The sequence below is a fragment of the Osmerus mordax genome, unplaced genomic scaffold, assembly GCF_038355195.1.
Source record: "Osmerus mordax isolate fOsmMor3 unplaced genomic scaffold, fOsmMor3.pri Scaffold_60, whole genome shotgun sequence".
Lineage (NCBI taxonomy): Eukaryota > Metazoa > Chordata > Actinopteri > Osmeriformes > Osmeridae > Osmerus > Osmerus mordax.
Window position 1 is genome coordinate 27,501 of NW_027120617.1, and position 5,000 is coordinate 32,500.

Here is a 5,000-nt window from a genome sequence, read left to right on the forward strand (position 1 = left end):
TATAAAACTATCCCCAGCCAAATCAGAGCTACGCAACGAAAACGGGAAGCGAAACAAAACTTTAAACGGAGCTACCGAATTGGAAATCATCAATCCTGGGAAAATAACAACTCACACGTGTGCCCCTTATTCTAACTTGAATTTAGAAACCGTCCTCAACAAAATCCCACGTTCGGGTGAATAACTGTGAATTTTAAGGCACATGCCTCTCTGGGCTGGGAGAGTGCATTCAAATAGGAGAAATTGGCTTCATTTAGAGGCATCTCCACTTAGGGACGTCGTAGCACCTTAACTCGGGTGGCGTTGGAAAGGTCTGGTCCAGGGGAACACGGGCGTGTCAAGTTTGCCACGCGCACGCGCATCCCCGCTAAACAGGGGCCAAAACAAAACTTTAAACGGAGCTACCGAATTGGAAACCATCAATCCTGGGAAAATAACAACTCACACGTGTGCCCCTTATGCTAACTTGAATTTAGAAACCGTCCTCAACAAAATCCCACGTTCGGGCGCAAAACTGCACGTTTGAGGCCACATTTTCAATGATGCTGGAAACTTACATTCAAAGCTGGGAAAATGTGCTCATCTACAGGCATCCCCACTTAGGGACGTCGTAGCACCTTGACTCGGGTGGCGTTGGAAAGGTCTGGTCCAGGGGAACACGGGCGTGTCAAGTTTGCCACGCGCACGCGCATCCCCGCTAAACAGGGGCCAAAACAAAACTTTAAACGGAGCTACCGAATTGGAAACCATCAATCCTGGGAAAATAACAACTCACACGTGTGCCCCTTATGCTAACTTGAATTTAGAAACCGTCCTCAACAAAATCCCACGTTCGGGCGCAAAACTGCACGTTTGAGGCCACATTTTCAATGATGCTGGAAACTTACATTCAAAGCTGGGAAAATGTGCTCATCTACAGGCATCCCCACTTAGGGACGTCGTAGCACCTTGACTCGGGTGGCGTTGGAAAGGTCTGGTCCAGGGGAACACGGGCGTGTCAAGGTTGCCACGCGCACGCGCATCCCCGCTAAACAGGAGCCCAAACAAAACTTTAAACGGGGCTACGGAAAAGGGGAGAGCTTTTTCGGGGACAAACACCACTCACGTCGGTGCCCCCTGTTCCAACTTGAATTTAGAAACCGTCCTCAACAAAATCCCACGTTCGGGTGAATAACTGTGAATTTTAAGGCACATGCCTCTCTGGGCTGGGAGAGTGCATTCAAATAGGAGAAATTGGCTTCATTTAGAGGCATCCCCACTTGGGGACGTCGTAGCACCTTAACTCAGGTGGCGTTAGAAAGGTCTGGTCCAGGGGAACACGGGCGTGTCATGTTTGCCACGCGCACGCGCATCCCCGCTGAACAGGAGCCCAAACAAAACTTTAAACGGGGCTACGGAAAAGGGGAGGGCTTTTTCGGGGACAACCACCACTCACCTCGGTTCCCCCCATCCCAACTTGAATTTAGAAACCGTCCCCAGCCAAATCCCACGTTCGGGGGCAAAACTGCTCGTTTGAGGCCACATTTTCAATGATACTGGAAACTTACATTCAAAGTTGGGAAAAGGTGTTCATTTACAGGCATCTCCACTTAGGGACGTCGTAGCACCTTAACTCAGGCGGCGTTAGAAAGGTCTGGTCCAGGGGAACACGGGCGTGTCAAGGTTGCCACGCGCACGCGCATCCCCGCTAAACAGGAGCCCAAACAAAACTTTAAACGGGGCTACGGAAAAGGGGAGAGCTTTTTCGGGGACAAACACCACTCACGTCGGTGCCCCCTGTTCCAACTTGAATTTAGAAACCGTCCTCAACAAAATCCCACGTTCGGGTGAATAACTGTGAATTTTAAGGCACATGCCTCTCTGGGCTGGGAGAGTGCATTCAAATAGGAGAAATTGGCTTCATTTAGAGGCATCCCCACTTGGGGACGTCGTAGCACCTTAACTCAGGTGGCGTTAGAAAGGTCTGGTCCAGGGGAACACGGGCGTGTCATGTTTGCCACGCGCACGCGCATCCCCGCTGAACAGGAGCCCAAACAAAACTTTAAACGGGGCTACGGAAAAGGGGAGGGCTTTTTCGGGGACAACCACCACTCACCTCGGTTCCCCCCATCCCAACTTGAATTTAGAAACCGTCCCCAGCCAAATCCCACGTTCGGGGGCAAAACTGCTCGTTTGAGGCCACATTTTCAATGATACTGGAAACTTACATTCAAAGTTGGGAAAAGGTGTTCATTTACAGGCATCTCCACTTAGGGACGTCGTAGCACCTTAACTCAGGCGGCGTTAGAAAGGTCTGGTCCAGGGGAACACGGGCGTGTCAAGGTTGCCACGCGCACGCGCATCCCCGCTAAACAGGAGCCCAAACAAAACTTTAAACGGGGCTACGGAAAAGGGGAGAGCTTTTTCGGGGACAAACACCACTCACGTCGGTGCCCCCTGTTCCAACTTGAATTTAGAAACCGTCCTCAACAAAATCCCACGTTCGGGTGAATAACTGTGAATTTTAAGGCACATGCCTCTCTGGGCTGGGAGAGTGCATTCAAATAGGAGAAATTGGCTTCATTTAGAGGCATCCCCACTTGGGGACGTCGTAGCACCTTAACTCAGGTGGCGTTAGAAAGGTCTGGTCCAGGGGAACACGGGCGTGTCATGTTTGCCACGCGCACGCGCATCCCCGTTGAACAGGAGCCCAAACAAAACTTTAAACGGGGCTACGGAAAAGGGGAGGGCTTTTTCGGGGACAACCACCACTCACCTCGGTGCCCCCCATCCCAACTTGAATTTAGAAACCGTCCCCAGCCAAATCCCACGTTCGGGGGCAAAACTGCACGTTTGAGGCCACATTTTCAATGATACTGGAAACTTACATTCAAAGTTGGGAAAAGGTGTTCATTTACAGGCATCCCCACTTGGGGACGTCGTAGCACCTTAACTCAGGCGGCGTTAGAAAGGTCTGGTCCAGGGGAACACGGGCGTGTCAAGGTTGCCACGCGCACGCGCTTCCCCGCTGAACAGGAGCCCAAACAAAACTTTAAACGGGGCTACGGAAAAGGGGAGGGCTTTTTCGGGGACAACCACCACTCACCTCGGTGCCCCCCATCCCAACTTGAACTTAGAAACCGTCCCCAGCGAAATCCCACGTTCGGGCGAATAACTGTGAATTTTAAGCCCCTTTTCCTCTCAAGCTGGAAACGTGCAAAGTTGGGAAAAGGTGTTCATTTACAGGCATCTCCACTTAGGGACGTCGTAGCACCTTAACTCAGGCGGCGTTAGAAAGGTCTGGTCCAGGGGAACACGGGCGTGTCAAGGTTGCCACGCGCACGCGCATCCCCGCTGAACAGGAGCCCAAACAAAACTTTAAACGGGGCTACGGAAAAGGGGAGGGCTTTTTCGGGGACAACCACCACTCACCTCGGTGCCCCCCATCCCAACTTGAATATAGAAACCGTCCCCAGCCAAATCCCACGTTCGGGGGCAAAACTGCTCGTTTGAGGCCACATTTTCAATGATACTGGAAACTTACATTCAAAGTTGGGAAAATGTGCTCATCTACAGGCATCCCCACTTGGGGACGTCGTAGCACCTTGACTCAGGCGGCGTTAGAAAGGTCTGGACCAGGGGAACACGGGGGTGTCAAGTTTGCCACGCGCACGCGCTTCCCCGCTGAACAGGAGCCCAAACAGAACTTTAAACGGGGCTACGGAAAAGGGGAGGGCTTTTTCGGGGACAACCACCACTCACCTCGGTGCCCCCCATCCCAACTTGAATATAGAAACCGTCCCCAGCCAAATCCCACGTTCGGGCGAATAACTGTGAATTTTAAGCCCCTTTTCCTCTCAAGCTGGAAACGTGCAAAGTTGGGAAAAGGTGTTCATTTAGAGGCATCTCCACTTAGGGACGTCGTAGCACCTTAACTCAGGCGGCGTTGGAAAGGTCTGGTCCAGGGGAACACGGGGGTGTCAAGGTTGCCACGCGCACGCGCTTCCCCGCTGAACAGGAGCCCAAACAAAACTTTAAACGGGGCTACGGAAAAGGGGAGGGCTTTTTCGGGGACAACCACCACTCACCTCGGTGCCCCCCGTCCCAACTTGAACTTAGAAACCGTCCCCAGCGAAATCCCACGTTCGGGCGAATAACTGTGAATTTTAAGCCCCTTTTTCTCTCAAGCTGGAAACGTGCAAAGTTGGGAAAAGGTGTTCATTTAGAGGCATCTCCACTTAGGGACGTCGTAGCACCTTAACTCAGGCGGCGTTGGAAAGGTCTGGTCCAGGGGAACACGGGGGTGTCAAGGTTGCCACGCGCACGCGCATCTCCGCGACGCTGCGAGCGAAACAAATTTTCAAACGCGCACACCGAAATGGGGACACTTTTTTCGGGGACAAACACCACTCACCTCGGTGCCCCCCATCCCAACTTGAATATAGAAACCGTCCCCAGCCAAATCCCACGTTCGGGCGAATAACTGTGAATTTTAAGCCCCTTTTCCTCTCAAGCTGGAAACGTGCAAAGTTGGGAAAAGGTGTTCATTTAGAGGCATCTCCACTTAGGGACGTCGTAGCACCTTAACTCAGGCGGCGTTGGAAAGGTCTGGTCCAGGGGAACACGGGGGTGTCAAGGTTGCCACGCGCACGCGCATCTCCGCGACGCTGCGAGCGAAACAAATTTTCAAACGCGCACACCGAAATGGGGACACTTTTTTCGGGGAAAATAACCACACACACCGCTGCCCCTTGCCCTCACTTGAAGAACAAAACCATCCCCAGCCAAATCACACGTTCGGCGCGCCAAACGGTGCATTTGACACCCACAAAATACAAGTCAAACACACTCTCACACTGCAAAAGTTGGGAGCCCCGGGGAACAACACTACTCTCTCGGCCTCCCCGGGGAACAGAGCCCCCAGGGCGGCCAGCACACCTCCGGGGAGGACCCCCCCTGCACCACCTGATCACCGTGGGGCCCTGTTCACCCACTCTTAAGCACCCCCCCTGTGTTAAAAC